General features: G+C 46.9%; 1 protein-coding gene across 1 annotated transcript in view; it reads left to right on the top strand.

Annotated features, from left to right (window-relative positions):
- Positions 1-15977, top strand: part of DLGAP4 (DLG associated protein 4) — a 310968-nt gene that overhangs the window by 52524 nt on the left and 242467 nt on the right.

Below are 15977 nucleotides of genomic sequence, written 5' to 3'. Positions count from 1 at the left end.
AAATAAATTACAGATGTGTACATAAACATCATGGGGATGGTCATGGCAGGAGGAAAAAGCCCTCTTCCTCCTCTCCTGGGACCATCGTGGTGTCCGTTCTCTGAGCTGGGTGGCCAGTGGTGTTGTCCAGCCCAGAGGGCCTTCCTTCGACCTCTTGGGCTCCTCTCTTGGCTCCCCGAAACTTCCCCTGGTGTCCAGGGCCGGGCAGAGCCCCGCTGTCCAGCTTGGAAGCTCTGAAGCCACTTTTGTGGAATTCCGGAAGCAGGAATTCTCATTGCCAGTCTGCTTCCTAGACTGGGAGACTGTATGGAAGGGCTTGGAGAGAGGGTGGCGTGTCAGGGAGATGCCCGTGCCATGCAGTCTGGTTGCCAGCCTCCCTCCAGCCCCCCCGCCACCGTCCATAACCTCCCAAAAGCCGCATGGCCTAGTGGAAAGAGCATGGGCCCGAGAGTCAAAGGACCTGGGCTCTAATCCTGGCTCTGCCACTTGTCTGGTGGGAAGTTCTGTAGACTGTCAGCTCATTGTGGGCAAGGAATGTGTCTGTTTATTGTTATTTTGAACTCTCCCAAGTGCTAAGTACAGTGCTCTGCACCTGATGAGTGCTTAATAAACACCACTGACATTGATTGATGAATGGGTATTCAGGAAAGAGTCTGCACTTCACTTCTTACTGGCAGGACTTAGTGTCCACGTAAATAATCAATCAATCAATCATATTTATTGAGTGCTTACTGTGTGCAGAGCACTGTACTAAGCGCTTGGGAAGTACAAGATGGCAACATATAGAGACGGTCCCTACCCAACAGTGGGCTCACAGTCTAAAAGTAAATACAGTGTTTCCCACATACGTTATTAAAGCAGAAGCCTCCATGTTTCTCAGAGTCCGTATAATAATTACGGTACTTGTTAAGCACTTACGATGTGCCAAGCACTGTTCATTCATTCATTCATTCAATCGTATTTATTGAGCGCTTACGGTGTGCAGAGCACTGTACTAAGCGCTTGGGAAGTACAAGTTGGCAACACATAGAGACGGTCCCTACCCAACAGCGGGCTCACTGTTCTAAGCGCTGGGGTAAATACACATCAATCAGATTGGACCCAGTGCCGGTCCCCTATGGGGCTCACACTCTTATCCCCATTTTAAAGATGAGGTAACTGAGGCCCAGAGAAGTGACGTGGTTTGCCCAAGGTCAGACAGCAGATAGCAGGCAGAGTCGGGATTAGAATCCAGGTCGTTCTGACTCCCACTGAAATCTAGTTCAGTTTTTGGGTTTTTTTTTTTTTCCACTTCCTAAAGTCACCCATATACACTCTTGCCTGCACCCAGACTATTCAATATTAACTGAGAGAAAGAATGTGTGCCACAGTAGGTCTTCATACTCTTCATTTCTTACGGTCCTCAGTAAATCCCGAAGGGAGAGGACTGACTTAGGTGCCTCTCAGAAACCAATCCTTAGAGACCCCTCCCCGGAGTTGAACTGAATAGGTAGTGTCTGCTTGCTGGTGTGATTTAAAGAGAGAGAGAAAGGGAGAGAGAGGGGCCAAACAAAAACACATGTGGGGCGGAGGAGGAGAAGGAAAACCGAGCAATCTTCCCCATTCACGTGGCTTCCGGTTGCCAGGATAGTTCTTGGACTTGGGAGTCATTTCCATTCATTCATTCGATCATATTTATTGAGAGCTTACTGTGTGCAGAGCTCTTGGGAAAGTACCGTAAAACAATAAACAGTAACATTTCCCTGCCCACAACGAGCTCACAGTCTGGAAGCGGGGAGACAAGCATCAATACAAATGCTTAAAATTACAGATATATGCATAAGTGCTGTGGAGCTGGGGTAATTAATAGTAATAATTACAGTATTTGCTAAGCACTTACTGTGTGCGCTTTGGGGCAGATACAAGGTAATCAGGTTGTCCCACATGGGGTCACAGTCTTAATCCCCATTTTACAGGTGACGTAACTGAGGTACAGAGAAGTTAAATGGCTTGCCCAAGGTCACACAGCAGACAAGTGGTGGAATCGGGATTAGAACCCATGTCATCTGACTCCCAAACCTGTAGTCTATCCACTAAACCACAGCTCATTCTCTGCACATGCTGTTTCCACTAAGCCATGATGCTTCTCTCGGGTAGGCCCGGGAAGAGCAACGGGAGCAAGGCAGGGCGACACGGAAGGGAGTGGGAGATGAGGAAAAGGAAGGGTTAGTTTAGGAAGGCCTCTTGGAGGAGACGGGCCTTCAGCAGGCACATCCTGCTTCAGTGTGTAAATCATCCTGAAAACAGCAAGAGAAGCAGTGTGGTTCAGTGGCAAGAGCCCGGGCTTTGGAGTCAGAGGTCAGGGGTTCAAATCCCGACTCCACTGCTTGTCAGCTGTGTGACCTTGGGCAAGTCACTTCACTTCTCTGGGCCTCAGTTCCATCTGTCAAATGGGGATGAAGACCGTGAGCCCCGCGGGGGGCAACCTGATCACCTTGTAACCCCCCAGCGCTTAGAACACTCCTTCATTCATTCTGTCATAGTTATCGAGCGCTTACTGTGGGCAGAGCACTGTACTAAGTGCTGGGGAGCGTGGCTCAGCGGAAAGAACCCGGGCTTTGACGTCAGAGGTCATCTGTTCAAATCCCGGCTCTGCCACTTCCATTCATTCAGTTGTATTTATTGAGCGCTTACTGTGTGCAGAGCACTGGACTAAGCGCTTGGGAAGTACAAGTCGGCCGCATATAGAGACGGTCCCTACCGAACAACGGGCTAGTCTACATCCTCTTGACCCCAGGGAATGGAGCCCACCTCTAATTCTGGGGAAATCAAGGAGGCTGTGATACATACGTGCACTCCCACTGTAACCTCATTCAATCGGTCAATCAGTGGTATTTATTGAGCCCTTCCTCCGTGCAGATCACTGCCCTAAGCTCTTTGGAGAATACAGCATGACAGAGCCAGTCAATACATTCCCTGCCCACGAGGAGTTTACAGTCAGTCTAAAGGTGAGGCCGGGAATGTGTATATTAACTCTGTTGTTGTCAACTGTGAGTCTGTTGTTGGGTAGGGATTGTCTCTATCTGTTGCCAAATTGTACTTTCCAAGCGCTTAGTACAGTGCTCTGCACACAATAAGCGCTCAATAAATACGATTGAATGAATGAATGAATGAGAAGCAGCATGGCCTATTGGTTAGAGCACAGACTTGGAAGTCAGAAAGTCATGGCCTCCGTTATCTCATGAGTAAAATGAGGGTTGGGACTGTGAGCCCCACGTGGGACAGGGACTGTGACCAACTTTATTTGCTCATATCCACCCCAGCGCTTAATACAGTGCCTGAAATGTAGTAAGTGCTTAACAAATACCATCATCATTACTATTATTATTACTTTCCCAAGCGCTTAGTACAGTGCTCTGCACTCAGGAAGTGGTCAGTAAATACCATTGATTCATTAGAATGCCATTTTCATTCTCATCACCATTGGTACCAATATTTATTGACTGTCTATGTTGTGCACAGCAATGTATTCTGCCCTAAGAGAATTAAGGATCCAGGCCCTCAAAGAATTTTTTGCCTCTTTTTCCCTTTCTCCTATAAGCTACAATTCACGGGAACAAGAAAGAACAGCAGAAAATAACCCATCAAAGCATCATTGGTCTCCACCTTTCAGTTTGGGGGTTTTTAAAAACTGTGTTTGTCATGTACTTACTATGTGTCAGGCACTGTTCTAAGCACTGGGATAGGTACAAGTTTATTGGTTGGTCACGGTTCCTGTCCTGCATGGGGCTCACTAGGAGCTAGGATAAATATTTAATCCCCATTTTATAGTTGAGGAAACTGTGGCACAGAAGTAAAGTGACTTGCCCAAGGTCACACAGCAAGCAAGTGGAAGAGCAGGATTAGAACCCAGCTCCTCTTTCTGCTAGGTCACTCTCCTTCTCCTTGCCTGGGGCTCCCAGTCCAAGAATAAGTGTTTTATTCCCGTTTTACAGATGAGGAAACAGAGGCACAGAGAAATGAAATGACTTACTCAAAGAAGGCAAGTGGTCGAGCCAGCATTGGAATCCAGCTCTCCTGACTCCCGGTGCTAGACTCTGTTTTTTCCCTCTGCACCTCTCCAGTCTGTAAGCTCATTGTGGGCAGGAAATGTGTTTCTTATATGGTACTCTCCCAAGCCCTTAGTGCAGTGCTCTGGACACATTGAGCGCTCAATAAATACCATGAATTAATTGACAGCACCATCATGTGCTGAGAAATAGCCGGAGGGGACTTTGTGTTCAGGCCCCTTAGAGGACCAGAGAAAGCATCTCTTTGCTCTGTTCTTTCTGATCTCTGTAGGCACCTTCTCTGCCGGGGCCTGCTTTCCCCAAGAGGCTCTCTCCCCTCCCTTTTTCATGAAGCATTTTACCCACTAGATTTAATTTCCTCTGCCTGAGCTGCTTAGAATAATATGTGTGCTAAGAGTCCTGGAGGTAATGGGTGCATTTTAATCGTGCAAATGAAATAAAAAGATGGCAACGCAATGGCCACTGAAGACTAGCATTAGTTCGGTGCATACTGCATAGGCAACGATATCCATAATTATCAGCATAAGGCTCGAATCTAGCACCTTGTCTTCCCTAGAGCTCAGGATCCTTCCCAGAGATGATCGCGAGGATCGCCCAGTCCTGGGAGGTGGGGAGGTTCACGATGATTGCTATATAATAATAATAATAATAATAATAATAATAATAATGGCATTTATTAAGTGCTTACTATAATAATGATGATGGCGTTTATTAAGTGCTTATTATGTGCAAAGCACTGTTCTAAGTGCTGGGGAGGTTACAAGGTGATCAGGTTGTTTGTCCCACAAGGGGCTCACAGTCTTCATCCCCATTTGCCAGATGAGGTAACTGAGGCCCAGAGAAGTTAAGTGACTTGCCCAAAGTCACACAGCCGACAAGTGGCGGAGCCGGGATTTGAACCCATGACCTCTGACTCCAAAGCCCGGGCTCTTTCCACGGGGCCACGCTGCTTCTGGGGGTTCAGGGTACATGTGACTCCCTGGAAGGGAAACCTTTCTCCACTTTAGGGATGAGGTAGGTGGGGGCTGAGAGAAGAGAGGGGATAGATTCCAATGTCCCCCCTACTACATATGTACACATCTGTAATTCATTCATTTATATTAATGTCCATCTCCCCCTCTAGACTGTAAGCTCACTGTGGGCAGGGAATGTTATATTGTACCCTCCCAAGCGCTTAGTACAGTGCTCTGCACACAGTAAGCGCTCAATAAATACGACTGACCGACTGACGATGGGAGTGGGCAGATTAGAGTCCCCGTCTCTTCGAGAGTCCTCTCCTCCTGAGCACGAAGTCTCACCCTCTGCCTGGTGGACAGATAGACCAGCGTGGCTGGCAGTTCTGAAACTGTGTTATCATTGAGAAGCAGGGTGGCTCAGTGGAAAGAGCCCGGGCTTGGGTGCCAGAGGTCATGGGTTCTAATCCCGGCTCCTCCAATTGTCAGCTGTGTGACTTTGGGCAAGTCATTTAACTTCTCTGGGCCTCAGTTGCCTCACCTATAAAATGGGGATTAAGACTGTGAGCCCCACGTGGGACAACCTGATCACCTTGTATCCCACCCCGCAGCGCTTAGAACAGTGCTTGGCACATAGTAAGTTCTTAACAAATGCCATCATTATTATTTACACACTTCCTCCCTTCCAGTCTTCTTGAATGGATCCATAGGTTATTTATTTTAAAAGATATTTAAGTGCTGAAGTAATAATAATTGTGGTATTTGTTAAGCACTTACTACGTGCCAGGCACTGTACTAAGCCCTGGGGTGGACGGTGCTCTGCACACAGAAAGCGCTCAATAAATACGATTGAAAGAATGAATGAATGAAATACAAGCAAATCGGGTTGGACACAGTCCCTGTCCCACGTGGGGCTCACAGTCTTAATCCTCATTTTACAGATGAGGGAACTGAGGCCCAGAGAAGTAAACTGACTTGCCCAGGTCATATAGCTGGTAAGTGGAGGAGGCAGGATTAGAACCCAGGTCCTTCTGACTCCCAGGCCTGAGCTCTAGTTATTCTGGTCGGACACGCTCCCTGTTCCATCCCCCCGGCCTTACCTCCTTCCTTTCCCCACAGCACCTGTTTATATGTATATATGTTTGTACATATTTATTACTCTATTTATTTTACTTGTACATATCTATTCTATTTATTTTATTTTGTTAATATGTTTTGTTTTGTTCTCTGTCTCCTCCCCCTTCTAGACTGTGAGCCCACTGTTGGGTAGGGACCGTCTCTCTATGCTGCCAACTTGGACTTCCCAAGAGCTTGGTACAGTGCTCTGCACACAGTAAGTGCTCAATAAAGACGATTGATTGATTGATTGATATGGGGCTCACCGTCCAAGTTGGAAAAGAACAGGTATCGAATCCCCATTTGCAGTTGAAGAAACTGAGGCCCAGAGAAATTCAGTGACTTGCCCAAGGTCAAATAGCAAGTGATAGTCCTGGGATTAAACCCGCAATCTTCCGATTCCCAGGTCCAAGCTGCTTCCCTTTCTGGATCATTCTGGCCTTCTCTCATTCTTCAGGCAAAGAGTTTTCCATCTTGACAGTTGCCACTTCTGATCTCTCCTTTTCATCTCAATTTTTGACAACTCCCACTAACAAGTGCGTCTTCCCCTCTCATCTCCCCACACGCAACTTGGTGCGTGCACACCCATTGAGAGGACATCTTTCAGGCATTGCCAAGCACAGCGGGGCACCTCGGCACCAAATTAACGATCCCTCGACTAGATCCCGGGTCTCCTCGGTCCAAAGCTTCTCCCTGCGCTTCCCAAGAGTCTTGAGAGTCCACAGTCTTCCTGGAGTCTAGACTAGTTGCTCGTGAAGTTTTCCAATGGTCATTTCATCTTGGAAGGTGATTATATCTTGCGGCAGGTTGCTCTTCTTGTAAATTGATGGTTTGATCATCTGTCCTAGCTCAGTGAGGGGGTTAATAAACAACAATAACTGGATTTTGTTAAATATTTACTTAAAGGGCTATGCACTGGTCTAAATGCTGGTAGATACGAGGTGATCGGGTCTGCCACAGTTCTTGTCCCTCACAAGTCTCAGTCTAAGCGGGAGGGAGGACAGAGATTGAATCACCATCTGGAGAAGCATCTAGAGAAGCAGCATATCCTAGTAGAAAGAGCACCGGCCTGGGAGTTGAAGGACCTGGGTTCTAATCCCGGCCCTGCCACTTACCTGTGAGCCCCCCTTGGGACAACCCGATCACCTTGTAACCTCCCCAGTGCTTAGAACAGTGCTTTGCACATAGTAAGCACTTAACAAATACCATCATTATTCTTATTATTACCTGCCACGTGACCCTTTGCAATTCACTTCTCTGTGTCTCAGTTCTCTCATCTGCCAAATGGGGTTTCATTCATTCAGTCGTATTTATTGAGCGCTTACTGTGTGCAGAGCACTGTACTAAGCGCTTGGGAAGTACAAGTCGGCAACATATAGAGACGGTCCCTACCCAGCAACGGGCTCACAGCCTAGAAGGGGAAGACAGACAACAAAGCAAAACATGTGGACTGGTGTCAAAGTGGTCAGAACAAATAGAATTAAAGCTAAATGCACATCATTAACAAAATAAATAGAATAGTAAATATGTACAAGTAAAATAAATAATAATAATAATAGTATTTGTTAAGCGCTTACTATGTGCGAAGCACTGTTCTAAGGTGACTAGGTTGTCCCAGGTGGGGCTCACAGTCTTCATCCCCATTTTGCAGATGAGGGAACTGAGACCCAGAGAAGTGAAGTGACTTGTCCAAAGTCACACATTAGACAAGTGGTGGAGCTGGGATTCGAACCCATGACCTCTGACTCCCAAGCCCATACTCTTTATACTGAGCCACGCTGCGTCTCATACTTCTCATTACTTTATAGAGTAATAAATCTGTACAAATATATATACAAGTGCTGTGGGGAGGGAAAGGTTGACTTGACACCTCTCCACATGTTTTGTTTTGTTGTCTGTTTCCCCCTTCTAGACTGTGAGCTCGTTGTTGGGTAGGGACCGTCTCTATATGTTGCCAACTTGTACTTCCCAAGCGCTTAGTACAGTGCTCTGCACACACTGCTCAACAAATACGATTGAATGAATGAATCATCATCATCATCAATCGTATTTATTGAGCGCTTACTATGTGCAGAGCACTGTACTAAGCGCTTGGGAAGTACAAATTGGCAACATAATGAATGAATGAAGGAGGTAGGATGGAGGGAATGGGGAGGAGGAGAGGAAAAAGGGGGCTCAGTCTGGATTCTATACCTGTTCTCCTTTCTACTTAGACTGTGAGCCCCATGTGGGACCTGAGTGCCTCTTGGGATATGAGTGCTTAACAAATTCCACAATTATTATTAACGGTTATGATTTTATAAATGCAGAATATCGAGCCAGAGAAGTTAAAGCGACTTATCCAAGGTCACACATTCCATCATTACCAGCGTTCCCCTCTTTGCCCTTTGGTTCTCTTGGCGTGCTCACGAACACTGGCGGCAGCTCTGTAAAGATAAGGGCCGGCTCCCTAAGTGTCTGAGGGCGTCTGCCATTAGACGATGCTAATGTAAATGCATCCACTGCATTTCAGCGCCCTGCGTCTGTTTCTCCCCCTTTTCAAGCTAAACCTCTCCCGCCTCCCCTTGCATCCTGCCCTGTCAGCTCCTCTCTTTTGATCATTTCTCTGTCAAGGCAGCGGTGAAGGAAAAATGAAAAGTCTCTGACTTTTTCCTCTCAGTCGTCTTCGTTTCCAGCAGAGACCAGTTGCCACCAAGTCGTTTTCCATGTACGGATCTTCGAAATGGGGCGTGCGAATACAGACGCACCCCAGTTCCCTCATCTGTAAAATGGGGATTAAATACCGGTTCTCCCTCCCTCCGAGACTGGGAGTCCCAGGTGGGACAGGGACCGTTTCCGACCTGATTATCCATGTGTCAGGCACTGTTCTAAGCGCTGGGGTAGATGCAAGCTAATCAGGTTGGATGCAGTCCCTGTCGCACTTGAGGCTCACAGTCTTAACCCCCATTTTACAGATGAGGGAACTGAGGCACAGAGAAATTAAGTGACTTGCCTAAGGTCACACACAGCTGACAAGTGGCAGAGCTGGGATTAGAACCCAGGTCCTTACAAAGCCCGGGCTCTATCCACTAGGCCATGCTGCTACTCAATGTAAAATTGGAGAAACAGTGTCTCAGTGAGATGGATTCAGAATAAATACAATTCACCGTGAAAAAGTTTGTGACTCGAGTGAAATGTGGAAACATAGCTCTTACCATTAACCCACAGCCTTAGATCATATCCATAGTCCATCTCTTTCGCTCTTGTGTGTGAGCCACAGAGCGCTTCTTGTGGAAATCTAAGTATCAGGCCAACTTTGTCCACTTCAGGTTTATCCTTGCATGCTTTAACTCTGCCCTCTCCTCTGCCCAGCAAAATTATTTCTCCATCCTGATTGACACCCATGCCCATTCACTTCGCCAGTTCCAGACAGCTCCCCTCCCAGCCCCACAACATTATCTGTAATCTATTGATGTATATTCATTCATTCAATCGTATTTATTGAGCGCTTGCTGTGTGCAGAGCACTGTACTCAGCACTTGGGAAGTACAAGTCGGCAACATATAGAGACGGTCCCTACCCAACAGTGGGCTCACAGTCTAGAAGGGGGAGACAGAGAACAAAACAAAACATATTAACAAAATAAAATAAATAAATATGTACAAATAAAATAAATAGAGTAATAAATACATACAAACATATATACAGGTGCTGTGGGGAGGGGAAGGAGGTAAGGCGGGGGGGATGGGGAGGAGGAGGATGTATATTGATGTTTATCTCCCCCTCTAGACTCTAAGCTCATTGTGGGCAGGGACTGTGTCTGTTATATTGTTTTATATTGTTGAGCGAATGCTAGAGAACTGACTTCAAATGACTTCACCCCTTCTCACAGAGGTGGGGAGCACACTTTAATAATAATAATAATAATTATGGTTCTTGTTAAGCAGTTACTATGTGCCAAGCACTGTTCTAAGCACTGGGGTAGTTACAAGTTAATCAGGCAAGACGCAGTCCCTATCCCACATGGGCTCACCATCTTAATCTCCATTTTCCAAATGAAGTAACTGAGGCCCAAAGAAGTGAAGTGACTTGTCCAAGGTCACACAGCAGATTGTACTCTCCCAAGCACTTAGCACAGTGCTGTCCACAGAGTAAGCGCTCAATAAATACCATTGATCAATTGATTGACTGCTTCCTGGCTTGCCCATGCAGAATCCCTTGGCTGGTTTGGAAAGAGCCTGGGCTTTGGAGTCAGAGGTCATGGGTTCAAATTCATGTATATATGTGGAAAGAGCCCGGGCTTTGGAGTCAGAGGTCATGGGTTCAAATACACATATATATGTATATATGTGGAAAGAGCCCGGGCTTTGGAATCAGAGGTCATGGGTTCAAATCCATGTATATATGTATATATGTGGAAAGAGCCTGGGCTTTGGAGTCAGAGGTCATGGGTTCAAATTCATGTATATATGTGGAAAGAGCCTGGGCTTTGGAGTCAGAGGTCATGGTTTCAAATCCATGTATATATGTTTGTACATATTTATTACCCTATATATTTTACTTGTACATATTCATTCTATTGATTTTATTTTGTTAATATGTTTTGTTGTCTGTCTCCCCCTTCTAGACTGTGAGCCCGCTGTTGGGTAGGGACCATCTCTGTATGTTGCTGACTCGTACTTCCCAAGCGCTTAGTACAGTGCTCTGCACCCAGTAAGCGCTCAATAAATACGATTGAAGGAATGAATGAATGGTTTACCAAGACGCACCGTACTCATTTTAAAGACACAGATGCTTGACAACTCTTCCAGGTTGTCCCCAGGCTGTGCATTTATGGGCTCGGGAGGCTTTGCCTCTGCTCCTTTCTCCACAGTCCTGGGATGAGACAGGGATTCCTGGGAGCTGAGAGGAGAGGCTGGAGTCAAGTTAGGGATTCTGGAGGAGGCCAACCTCTTGGGGGGTCAGGGAAGATAGGGGATGAAGTGGAGGGAGATGAGGTGGGGGAGAGTTTAGGGGATGGGATGAGAAAGAGGAAACGGTGAGTCCCAGGGAGTCGGGATGAAGGGCTGGAGGAATCCACTCCCCACACTACACCCCTCCCACCCCTTTCCACCCCTGAAAATCTACCCCATTCCCTCCCGATCCTAACCTTTCGTGCCCCCATCTGCTCCAGAAGATAGAGCACAGGCCTGGGAGTCAAAAGGACCTGATTTCTAATCCCAGCTCTGCTACTTGTCTGCTGTGTAACCTCGGGCAAATCGCTTCACTTCTTTGGGCCTCAGTCACCTCGGCTGTCAAATGGGGATTGAGATTGTGAGCCCCATGTGGGACAGGGACTGTGTCCAACCCGATTTTCTTGTGTGCACCTCAGCACTTTGATCAGTGTCTGGCACACAGTAAGCACTTGACAGATGTCATAATTATTATTATTATTATCATTTCACCCCTTCCCCACTCACATCCCGCCCCCATCCAACCCTCACACTTCAGGTCATCCTCCCCCTCCTCTGTACACACGCCATCCCCTCCCTGTCCCCCCACACTCCATCCCACCCCATTCCATCTTCTTAACCTCCCAGCCACTCCACAGGCCCTGTCCCCCTCTTCCCGCCTCACCCTCATTCCCACCCCCTTCCACCCCACCTCAACCACATCCATCAGGGCCTCTCCTGTCTTTGTCAGCGGACAGATTGCATTTGGTTTCAGTCCAGTGCTCCTTTAGCTCCAGGTGAAATCGCTGATCTAAATGAACCCAAAAGGACGAGAATAAACTGGCCAGGTTTACCAGATGGCAGGGACAGCCCAAGAACAACATCCAAATAATAACCGTCTCAACAGCTGCTTTCCAGCTTCCTCCTCCACCCACTTGCCCAGGCTCCTTCGTCCCCTAAGCACGCTCTCTCTGCCCAAGACGCGATCCCACCCCCGCCTTCTCAAGCAGCAGAGGGTTGCTTAGGGGAAGCAGCGTGGCCTAATGGGCAGAGCACAAGCTGGGGAGTCGGAAGAACGTGTGTTTCAATCCCGGCTCCATCACTTGTCTGTTGTGTGACCTTGGAAAGGCCTCGTCATTTCTCTGAGCCTCAGTTCCCTCGTCTGTAAAATGGGGATTAAGATTGTGAGCCCCATGTGGGACAGGGACTGTGTCCAACCCGATTTGCTTATATCCACCCCAGCGCTTAGTACAGTGACTGGCACATAGTAAGTGCTTCATGAATCCCTCATTTAAAAAAAAGAGGTTGCCAATGTGGATCTCCCAGTAGATCAAGGAGGTTTGTCAAGGAGGGAGAGGAGTGAGTGTGAGCAGGGAATGTATGTATCAATTCTGTAGTATTGCAGTCTCCCAAGCGCTAATTACGGTGCTGGGAACAGAGTAAGTGCTCAACAAATTATTTTTGGCATTTCTTAAGCCCTTATTATGTGTCAAGCACCATTCTAAGTGCTGGGGCAAATACAAGTTTATCTGGTCCTCTGAATCTGTCCTCTTCTGGTTCTCCTATTATCTCTCTGGCTGTTTATTCTCAGTCTCCTTCACAGGCTCCTCCTCTGCCTCCTACCCCCTAACTGTGGGGGTCCCTCAAGGTTCAAGTTCTTAGTCCCCTTCTATTCTCCATCTACACCCACTCCCTTGGAGAACTCACTCACTCCCATGGCTTCAATTACCACCTCTACGTGGATGTTACCCAAATCTACATCTCCAGCCCTGATCTCTCTCTCTCTCTGAAGTCTCGCATTTTCTCTTGTCTTCAAGACATCTCTACTTGGATGCCCTCCCGTCACCTCAAGCTTAACATGTCCAAAACAGAGCTCCTTATCTTCCCACCGAAACCCTGTCCCCCTCATGACTTTCCCATCACTGTAGACGACACCACCATCCTTCCCGTCTCACAAGCCCATAACCTTCGCATTATCCTTGACTCCCCTCTGGCATTCAACCCACATATTCAATCCATCACTAAATCCTGTTGGTCCCACCTTCACAACATAGCTAAAATCCGCCCTTTCCTCTCCATCCAAACTGCTAGCACATTAATGCAATCATTCATCCTATCCTGCCTGGATTACTGCATCAACTTCCTTGGTGCCCTTCCAGCCTCCTGTCTCCTCCCACTCCAGTCCATACTTCACTCCGCTGCCGGGATCTTTTTCCTACAAAAATGTTCAGGACGTGTCACCCCACTTTTCAAAAAACTCCAGCGGTTGCCCATCCACCTCTGCATCAAACAAAAACTCCTCACCATTGGCTTTAAAGCACTCCTTGCCCCCTCTTACCTCACTTCACTTCCCTCCTACTATCCAGCCCACACACTTCACTCCTCTAATGCTAACCTTCTCACTGTACCGCCTTCTCATAACAATAATAATAATAATAATAATAATAATGGCATTTATTAAGCGCTTACTATGTGCAAAGCACTGTTCTAAGTGCTGGGGAGGTTACAGGGTGATCAGGTTGTCCCACGGGGGGCTCACAGTCTTAATTCCCATTTTACAGATGAGGTAACTGGGGCCCAGAGAAGTTAAGTGACTTGCCCAAAGTCACACAGCTGACAATTGGCGGAGCCAGGATTTGAACCCATGACCTCCAACTCCAAAGCCCGGTCTCTTTCCACTGAGCCACGTTGCTCATCCATCTCACCGCTGATATCTCACTCATGTCCTGCCTCTGGCCTGGAACGCCCTCCGTCCTCAAATCCGATAGACACTTACTCTCTCCCCCTTCAAATCCTTACTGAAGGTACAACTCCTCCAAGAGGTCTTCCCTGACCAAGCCCCCCTTTCCTCTTCTCCCACTCCCTTCTGCTGCCCTGATTTGATCCCTTTGTTCTCCCCTCCCAGCCCCACAGCACTTATGTACATATCTGTAATGTATTTATTTATATTAACGTCTGTCTCCCCCCGCACCAGACTGTAAGCTCATTGTGGGAAGGGAACAAGTCTGTTTATTGTTGTATGGTACTCTCCCGAGCAATAAGCACACAGTTAAATGCTCAATAAATATGACTGAATGAAGGTTGGACATAGTTCCTGTCCCACGTGGAACTCACAGTCAAGTAAGAGGGAGAACAGGTAGTTGATCACTATTTTACAGATAATAATAATGATGGTATTTGTTAAGTGCTTACTATGTGCCAAGCACTGTTCTAAGCACTGGGAGGGATACAAGGTAATCAAGTTGTCCCACGTGGGGCTCACACTCTTAATCCCCATTTTACAGGTGAGGAAACTGAGGCCCGGTGAAGTGATTTGCCCAAGGCCATACAGCAGACAAGTGGCAGAGCCAGGATTAGAACTCAGTTCCTTCTGACTCCCAAGCCCACGCTCTTTCCTCTAGGCCACATGGTGACTCTGCCATTGATTGGAGGCTTAAGACAGAGAATACACATTCCCAGCCCTTCCCATTTTCCCCCAGAGGCAAACCTCTGTGGTAGGGTGGATGTGAATGTGTAGAAATAGGCTCAAAATCAGCTTGACCTTGGGAGTTCATGTGAAAATTGGGGGCAGGTACATTTTTAGAAACAGTTCCCTCACCGGATATGTTAGGGGACCACAGAGCTTGATTATGAGCAAGGGCTGACCCAATCAACAAGAGTACCCTTTCAAAATCAATCAATCCTTTTTATTAATAATCCTTTTTAATTTTTATTAATTAATCAAAGACATTTTAGTCAGTCTATTATTTATTGAGTTCTTACACTGTGCAAAGCACTATAGTAACTGCTTCAGAGAATACAATATGACAATAAACAAACATATTCCCTGCCCATAATGAGCTTACAGTCTAGAGGGGGAGACGGACATTAATATGAATAAATAACTTATATAGAAAAGAAATTGGATATCCTCAGCCTCTCTTTTCTAGATCCTATTAGTTTTATTTTCACGTGCGAGCCCGTTTTTGGGTAGGGACCGTCTCTATATGTGGCCGACTTGTACTTCCCAAGCTCTTAGTACAGTGCTTTGCGCACAGTAGCGCTCAATAAATATGATTGAATTAATGAATGAATGAATGTGAATCCATGTGTGCTTAGAGAAGCAGCATGACTTAGTGGAAAGACCATGGATCTGGGAGTTGGAGAGCCTGGCTTCCATTTGCCTGCTGTGTAATTCTGCTTAAATAATAATAATAATGGCATTTATTAAGTGCTTACTATGTGCAAAGCACTGTTCTAAGCACTGGGGGAATACAAGGTGATCAGGTTGTCCCACGGGGGCTCACAGTTTTCATCCCCATTTTACAGATGAGGTAACTGAGGCACAGAGAAGTGAAGTGACTTGCCCCAAGTCACACAGCTGCTAGTTGGCGGAGCTGGGACGAGCTAAATCACGTAACTTCTCTGGGTCTCCCTATCTTCACCTGTAAAATGAGGATTCAATACCTGCTCTCCTTCTTACTTAGACTGCGGGCCCCGTGTGGGACAGGAAATTTGTCTGACCTGATTAACTTGTTTCTCACCCTGCACGTAGAGCGGTGCTTGGCACAGAGGCAGCAATAAACAAATATCATGATTATTATTAACTCTTATGTGCTTGCTGCAGGGAAGAGCTTATGTTCTCTTAGCCTAGGGAAACAGAGAGTAGAAGGGTGGCTGGGAGAGGAAAGAAGAAAGGGGAGGGGAAAGATGGGTTTTTTTTTTCTGGGTGTTTTTTTTAATGATACCTTCATAATTAATATCAAGCTGGGTTGAGTCTCCCTCAGATTGTTCTGAGGCCTCCGGTACCCATCCAGAGGTAGGATTCCAGATCTGTCTGGGCCATCTCACACCCCTTAGTTGGAAGGGACCCTAGGGTGGCCACTGTAGGGGGTCAAAAGCCAGAGAGACTCCTGGCCCATTTGAATCAGGATGAGACCCCAAGGATTCACCACTCAAGTACCCGGGGC

The sequence above is a fragment of the Tachyglossus aculeatus genome, chromosome 8 (assembly GCF_015852505.1).
Source record: "Tachyglossus aculeatus isolate mTacAcu1 chromosome 8, mTacAcu1.pri, whole genome shotgun sequence".
Classification (NCBI taxonomy): Eukaryota; Metazoa; Chordata; class Mammalia; order Monotremata; family Tachyglossidae; genus Tachyglossus; species Tachyglossus aculeatus.
Note: the sequence above shows the minus strand (reverse complement) of the source record. Positions and strands in the feature narration are given on the sequence as shown.